The sequence below is a fragment of the Protopterus annectens genome, chromosome 7.part0 (genome assembly GCF_019279795.1).
Source record: "Protopterus annectens isolate FY-2018-M chromosome 7.part0, PAN1.0, whole genome shotgun sequence".
NCBI lineage: Eukaryota > Metazoa > Chordata > Ceratodontiformes > Protopteridae > Protopterus > Protopterus annectens.
In genome coordinates, this window is record NC_056739.1 from 324680969 (window position 1) to 324690140 (window position 9172).

The window sequence follows — 9172 nt, forward strand, 5'->3', positions numbered from 1 at the left end:
TACACTGGCATCTTTTAGGAGCATGATTCTTTAATTGTGCATTGCTTTATTTAGCGAGTCTTAGGTTTACTTGTTTTTAATTAGTGTTTTTTTTAATATTGTATTGTTCATTGTAGGGTAATATTCCTTTTGACATATCCACAGAACAATCAAAGGCATTCTGAATAGGGTATTATTGCAATGTTTTCTAACATGGTTTTTAACAGTGTTTATAATATGAGTACTGTTCATGTTTCCATTTTAAAAATGTGTTGTCTACTTTAAGTACTACACCTTTTGCATTAATTGATTTATTGGTATTCAGTTTCATTATAAAACTACACCCAAGTGTTTATTGTTTGTCTGATGAAGGAATAGTATTGTCTGTTCTGAAAGCGCTTACATTAAATTTCTTTTTGGCTCCAGTTTACTTGTTTTTTTTTCAGTTTTACTAGTTTATGGAGTTTTTTGTAGTTCATTAGTCTGTTTGGCAGATGACAAGACTTCAACTTTCATAAATCAGACATATCTTGTGAAGAGAAAGATCATTAGAGAAAAGGTATCGTATTTGACTGTCAATGAAAAACAGGAAGGCATGCAGTGAGATGGATTGATACAATAACTACAGCCATGCATGCCCCTCGCGGTGACTGATCATCTGACTGAAGACAGAACACAGCTCGCGACAAATACCTGTAGAGGTATAGTGAGTCGACATCAACTCAGTGGTGCATAACAACATTTAAAGGCAGGTGTATACAGTACATTCTCTTGACATCTCTGCTGTCTCATACCAGGCACAGAGATGAAACCTTAAGGAGTATGAATTATAAAATGGTGTTATTTAAAAATGAGTTTTTTTTATAAGTAATACCATTGCATAATGGCAATACATCATAGAACACATGTGGGTATGTACTCACATCCAGCAACAAGCTATTGCTTTAAGTGTCCTGTGTTGGCAAGTCATAAACTATAGGAGATTCTTCTATGCTATACCTTCCCCTTCCCATTCTATATTGCTCACACCTCCATATTGCCTACCTGACAATTACATGGGCTTATTCCAGTCCCCCCCTCAATATCCCAAACTTTCTGTTCTTTATAGAGACATTAGCTAGTAGTCACCTGACCATAGTAATGCTAGTCTATCTGGATAAAGCTTATAACACTTCCATATCTCTATCGACTTCATCTTCCTCCATCCCTCATTTACAGTATTAGCTTATATTTTCCTACTTATCCTCACTTTTCTACTAAACACACCTCTTTCACATTGTTTGCATTGCAGTTTTCACCAGTCCTGACAACATCAACAGTATGTTTCTGTCTTTCCTTTTTGGCCCTGGTCCATCTGTTGCCAAGTCATACATATAGCGCTTTCATGTATTCACTCTTTTGCTTTCAAACATTCTCCCTTATTCATCACCCTCAATTCTTTTTGTCCCCAGCACCACTAGAATTTATACACCATTCCTGTTCTCTCCTGCCCTTATCTCCAGTAAGGTACACATCATTCTATTTCTTATCTTTCTGTTCTGCCCCAGTTAGAGTGCAGAACCACCTGTAAATAATCCTCACCTACTGAACAGGGCTTATTTTCTTCACAATCTCATGTCCATTGGCTCTTCTTCTTCTTCTCCCTCTTCTTTCATAAACCTCTGCTCTAGCTCTCTGTTGTGTCTTCCAGTTTCCTTTTACAATGAATTTCACCTTTATATAAACAATCCCAACCAATGACTCCATTCAGCATGTCCCACTTCCAGTTTCCTTTTACAATGAACTTCACCTTTATATAAACAATCCCAACCAATGACTCCATTCAGCATGTCCCACTTCCAGTTTCCTTTTACAATGAATTTCACCTTTATATAAACAATCCCAACCAATGACTCCATTCAACATGTCCCACTTCCAGTTTCCATTTACAATGAATTTCACCTTTATATAAACAATCCCAACCAATGACTCCATTCAACATGTCCCACTTCCAGTTTCCTTTTACAATGAATTTCACCTTTATATAAACAACCCCAACCAATGACACCATTCAACATGTCCCACTTCCAGTTTCCTTTTACAATGAATTTCACCTTTATATAAACAAGCCCAACCAATGACTCCATTCAACATGTCCCACTTCCAGTTTCCTTTTACAATGAATTTCACCTTTATATAAACAATCCCAACCAATGACTCCATTCAACATGTCCCACTTCCAGTTTCCTTTTACAATGAATTTCACCTTTATATAAACAATCCCAACCAATGACTCCATTCAACATGTCCCACTTCCGTATGTATATTTTCCTCTTTACTGTCTGTCCCTCTCCTCCTGCTCTCACCATTCCATCATTTCATTACTCCATCCGTCAGTTGTACATATTTCCAACACTCCTCTTCTCCCAGCTTAACTGTCTCTGTTGCATCCTTGAACTCCATGCCTGGCAGAGATTTTCCCAACATAATTAAGCTTCATCATTCCTTTCTCCTTAACACCCTTAGATCACATAATTCTGACTGATATTACCATTCTCCATTTTCCAATAAATACTAATTTTCCTTAAATTATTTTTTTCCTTCAGTCTTTCCATTAAACTTTTTTAATTTTCATTTTGTCTTGGATACCCCCATCATTTCTTGTTGCAACTTGCTCCAAACCACTGGTGATTTTTCACTCCATCTCAACCAATGATGAATAATAAATGTAACAACACAAGTGTTTCCACCATGGCATCTCCTAAAAACATACTTTTCTTGGCCTTTCTCATTCCATGCAAAATGTTCACTCATCTTTTATAGATCCTAATCTGCCCACTTCCTTAGAATGCATCTGAGTAACTTGGTTTCCACTAACATCTTCACAACATTAATTTTCCATACCAAAATTCTGCCTTCACCTTTCCACATTTCTGTGCCTTCCCAATTTCTTCCTGTATATTTCTGTAATTCTTCCTCCTTATTTGTTCAGTCATTCCCCAAGAGTCAAAATTTAGGTATGTTTCTCTCTTCAGTTTTGAAACCCATATATATCTTTCCTCCTATTATTGTCCCATTTTCAGAGACTGTTTTATTGAATTTGAATCATGTTCTTCCTTCATATCTCTTGAACTCAACTGACACTGCCTTTATCCCCATTACAAATCATCCACTAACAAAATGTCATGATCCATAAAAAATAGAAAAGGCCATTTCATTCTCCTCTCTTCTCTGTACTTTAGCTTCTGGCTCAGCCTTTAGGCTACAAGTTTGTCACCAGCAGAAGCAGTGCAGAAAAGAGGAAACAACCTTATCCAGCACCTCTATAAACCCTTATCCCTCACAGTTTTCTTCCAGTTATCCCAATTTTAGTTCAAAGCTTACAAAATAACGCTTTGATCCAGCCTCTAAATACCCCCCTTCTTAGTTTCATTAGTACTAACAACAAAAAAGAGCACTCTACCAAATGTATGATATTAGAAAAACACTGTGCCAGCTCTTTAAACCCCGTCTTCCCTGCTCTTTCTAGAAATATGTAGAGTAGCCAGCAGCCATATGTGGATTAGCTGCTTTCCTTCTAAGCATCATGTGAACTTCTTCCACTAGTCCTAGCAACATTCTGAGTTCCTGGTGAAATACTGAGGAACTGGTCAACTGTAATCTTTACACCAACAAGAAGGAAAGTGAAAGACTATTTACCAGGTCTGAGGTTGTTACATCATGGAGGATTCTGCTTATTACAAGGAGAGCAAATTTAAATTTAGCATATGTAAACAGCAAGGGTGTAAGGGGGGGGAGACTCCAAGTCAAGGGGTGCAGCGCTCTGTAAAAGTGATTTAATGGCATTAAACTGACTTTTGACAATCACAGTAATCTGCTCTAAATTACACTTTGTTTTTCATTTCAGTGGATCTCAGTTACAGGTCTTACACTTCCAGCGGGGAGCCAAAATCCCTTCTAGTTTCACTACCAGTGCTTTGAAACTATTTTAGCATCCATATCTATATTAATCAGTAATACACATTTAAAGTTTCCAAACTCTAACATATTACACATTTCTTGTGCAATCACCACCAGCTTAGCTTTATTCAAGAACTTCGCTAAGTGCTTCTTTTCTGCAAAGTCATTGCATGTCTGTTTCTCTTTTTACAACTTACAGTAATTTATCAAGTATCATTCTACTCTGCAGCTTGCCTCCTGTCAGATCATTGCTCCCAAATCTCCTCCTTTGGCAGATTTTATCCATTCTCTATCTCCCATAAGTTATTCCATGTACACATTTACCCTTTTCTCTAGCATGCCCTGGTCCAGTTATCCTCCATTCTTGGGTCCTACAGTGTCTAATAAAAACTGTCCAACTCATGTTTAATCTCTTCCCCTCCATCCAGCTATTCCACATTCGACAGATTATGTGCGTTTTCCTCTTTTGCTTTAACTTTAATGCCAAATATTTGCCCAATGTATCTCCTTTCTCCCACCAGAAGTTTTTCCTGTCTTTACTTCAAGTTTCCTTGGTGTAAATAAATGAAACCTTAAACTCAATTGCTTTGTTCTCAGGCCATCACTTACCTTCCCTGATTTTTTTTTTAAGTAGTAATTTCTTGTTCCAACTTAACCTGTCAAAATTCAGTATCAGTGGGAAATTAAAATCCTCCCATATATATGGATCTAATGGAGTTAATTGAAACTTCAGTAGTTTGACAAGTAAAGATCCACAAAAATGTTGAAAAAAAAAGAAGACAGACAACATACTCCCCATAGTCCAAGACAAACTTGTTTCATGCAAATTTAAAAAAAATGCTTTTCGTCAGGGTAAAGCCCCCTTTACCCCACATCCCCTGGTGCTTAAATATACCAACTCCAAGACTGTACAATACTGGGGAATGAGTATATTCCCCAACTCCAGTATTATAGTGATCTCACACAAAATGTTGACAGCTTTCCTGTTGATCAAATTAAGCATGTATGAAAGCTGTTGACATAACACACCAGTCAACCAATTTAAGTGATCCCATTTATATATTTTATATGCAGATAGTTATAGATAGGGGACTGATGGCAGTCACAATGGTGAAGGAAAAAATAGAAGCATGGAGAGAAAGAATATTTTATATTGTATACAAATTTAAAATGAATAATCATTGGTGAGTTTGATCAAAACACAAAACATCGAATAAACTCAGTGGCGATTACCATTAATTGCCACTAAAATCATCACAAAAAAGTAATCTCAAATGTAAACCAATAGGTTACATTGTGATTATGAAAAGTAAAACAAAAAACTGCCTTACATGGGGGATCTGCCCCCACACCCCTGGAAATTAACTATACTAACTCCAGGGTTGCACAAACTTGAAAAAGGGCAAAAACCCTTGAATTATGTTATGGTCAGTAAAATGAACTTCAACCATTACACAATAAGACAAATTGTACCAGTGATGGAAAAAAACACCCCTGTTTCACCGCATGATAAAATGCATGCAGTGATTGATATATATATATATATATATATATATATATATATATATATATATATATATATACATACACACACACACACACACACACACACACACACACACACACACACACACACACACACACACACACACACACATATAAAAATAGATATAGATCTCTCCCTCTTTCTCTCTCTCTCTCTCTCTCTCTCTCTCAATCTATCCATCCATCTATCCATCCTCAACCCCTTTTCCCATTTCGCACATGGGGTTGGAGTGTCACTTCTGCAGTAACAATCATCTCAAGCCAAGGTTTACACTTCCAGGTGCCTAGCCCTGCTGCGGTAATTCATACGCACCACTCACTCGTGCACACACTCTCACCTATGGCCAATGTAGAGTGTCCAGTCCACCTACTGCATGTCTTTGGAATGTGGGAGGAAACCAGAGCTCCCACAGTAAACCCATATGACCCCAGGGAGGACATGCAGACTCTGCACAGGAGACACCCCCACTGAGAATTGAACTGGAGAACCTACTGCTGTGAGGCGAGGGTCTATCTATATTACAAGATTGAATGCTTAGGTAATCGAACACCTAAACATCAAATTGTAATATCGAAAGTGAAAAATAGAGAATGGCTGATTTAATGCAGGGAAAGATTTCCCTTGACCGTTTGCCGGATTTTGCCATTTTATCTACTGTAGAGCGATCTCAGAGTTGGTATATTTAGTTAGGGGGGTGGGAGGTGAATCCCCCCACTTAGTTTGGGTGTAAAGTTATTTGTTTTCCGTGGCCGACTGTGTTTTCCTGCGCTGTTTGACGTTTTTGGATTCGATATTACAAGTTTGATGTTTAGGTGTTCGATCACTTAAGCATTCGATCTTGTAATATAGGCACGTGAGGTGACAATGTGGCCACCCATAGATATATATATATATATAGTTGTGGTATTCTACATTGAGCTGTCAAAATGTCGACATCCAAATGTCGACACATTAACATCAGCAATAAATTGTTGACAGGCAATTTCACATGCAATAAGGACTAATCTTATAGCATGCAAAATAAAAAGCAAGTGTTTTGTGGGAGGGGAAGCCCCCCTTCACCTGTGATCCCCACACCACCTTCTAATTATATATAGCAACTCTAAAATTGCACAATGCCCTAAGAAAGAACAGACTCACCCTACCTAGGGATTGTTGATCTTGCACACCTGTCAACAATCTGTTTGTGTCAACCGAACAGATGCCGACTTTTGAGCATTTTGCACAAAAGAACTAAACCCAAATACACACACACAGATATACAATATGATATACATTCTCCCCATAATCCTCCCTTGCTAAAAACTGATCTACCATCCATGCTTTTTTCTTACTGCACCGTAACCACCATTAATCCCCTTTTAAATGAAATAGCTATCCTTTTCCTCATTTAAGTGATCTACAGCAACCTTTCTGTAGCTTCTAGTTATTAATTATGCAACATCCTTCACCTTTGTTTTCCTCATTCCCTGTCACCATCCTTGAGTTTGTTGTCCTTTTTCTTTACCCTTCTCTGTCTTCCTACCATAAACTTCACCGCTCAGTCTCCTGCATCCTGTATAGGATCTTAGCTCCACCCACCTGAGCTACAATGGTAAGAGTACCCTCCCCCTTTGACAGACATCTATCCTCAGGCTTCTTCCAATGTACTGGAAGCACAAGACCTGCCTCTTCAGTCTCAGTCCTGTCGAGTGTGCCTTCTCTGTCTCTATTTTTTAACTGCCTACCACCCTCTATCTATTCTACACTCCCAACTCTCATCTTCCTCCTTTAAGCCATCTATGCATCCTCCTGTCCCTGATGCATGCCTCATTCCTCCCCTACCCTACAACATATGCACTTTACTTTCATTCCCTTCCATACCACCCTTTAGCACTGCTTTCTTTGCCTTTCTTGCAAAATCTCTCTTTTGAAATGTCCTTAGTTTTGTCTTCAGTTTATTGCCTTCTTTTACCAGATCCTCTTGCCTCTGACAACTTTAATGATGTTACTTTCCTATAAAATGATCAGCCATTATATTATTATTGGAACAGTACTCTGACATTACTTCCATCTCCATTTCATAACTGCAGAATGTAAATCACTGAAATACAGAATGCCTCTCTTGTTTTTTTCAACCTTGATTAAGATGTTATCTCAAGGATTAGTATTAAATGTGACCTCCCCATTGCAGCTGGACCCACTCTGACACAGCCCCATTTCATATAGTTTAGACTATTTCACTCTCTTCTGATGTTGCATTTATCAATCCTCTTCACCCATTTTCTCACCTGCATTACCTCTTTCAGCACTTTCTAACCTTTAGTCCACTTTACGTCAGATACGTGACTCTGTTTCATTGTTTTGCCAGCTCTGCAGATGATCTCATTTTCCTTCCTCATGAGAAGGTTTTCATAGTATCTCTTTCTTTCTGATCACCTCTTTGGCATTTGTTCATCAACATTTCAGTTCCCCTCTCCATAAATGGAGCACGTGGTGCACCTATCTGCATTGTTCATGATCGTGTGTACCCTACCCAAACATTCATTCCTCCTCCCTAGTTATAACCCACAAAAATGATTATTCATTAATAGTAGTCAGAGAACAGCTTACATTGTTTATTTTAAGCATACTCCACACCAGTACAATCCACACATCAAAACAAAATTGTTTCTGACTCCTCCTCACACATCATCATCTCATATTGACCAATAAGGGTAAATCAAGTTTATCACCTCCTTTAGGAATTTGGACATCTTTAGTATTTTTGTAGAATAAAATCTTGTCTGTGTTATATGGCTATACTGTTTAGCTAGTTGTGCCCCTTTACCTACAGATTATTTGTAATAACCATTTGTTACATTTTGCAGTATTTTTTGTCTTGCATTTAATTTATAGTTTTAGATGTATAACCTGTAAGTTCTGTCTCTCTCCAGTATCACTGAGCACAAGATTTTCTTTACACATTGATGAAAGCTTCATCTTCTGTGATACTCTGAGGAAACTGCATTTTATTTCCAGGTCTGAATTTTAATCTTTCTGCCTTCAGTCCTAAGACCCAAACTTTTGCCGTTCTAATCATCAATTCTGGTCAAGTTACTTGGCTAATGAATTACATCTGTCTCTAGAAAGAGTCCATAACCACTTCCTGAATGTACCTCCATCTCATGTGGACATTTTTTTCTGCTGCTGCTGTATAGTACATCCTTGTACTATTGTCTTTTTTTTTCAGTTTCTCACTTTTTCATCATCTCCTTTTCAGTCCCAACAATCCCTTGAACTTCCTGTCCACTCTTCTGTCTAAGCCTAGTCTCTCTCTTTTTCCCACCTCCATCTACTACCTTTGGTCTCAAAATCGTCAACCTTCCGTCTTCATTTCACCAGCTTTACCTTTCTTATCAGCAGAGTAGTTTGCTTTGTTGGTGATCTTTAAGATTCTAGTAAGTCCATTCGGGCTTCCTCTAACCCAGTACTCTAAATTCAATGATTTTGATGCCTACCACCATTTTTTATTTATTAAATACATTTCTTTAGTATCTTGCAGTAGCCCCAGTGGGAATCACTGGCAGAGGTTCATCCAGAACACAGGGAGTCTATGAACTTCTCCTGTATCACTGGTTTGCAGCTTCTTCTGGACTGCCCAGAATGCCATTGCTCTTCTGACAAGATGCAAAGAGTAGTCCAGTAGAATTCTCAGTCTGGCCATCTACTTATTCTCCATCGTGCTTC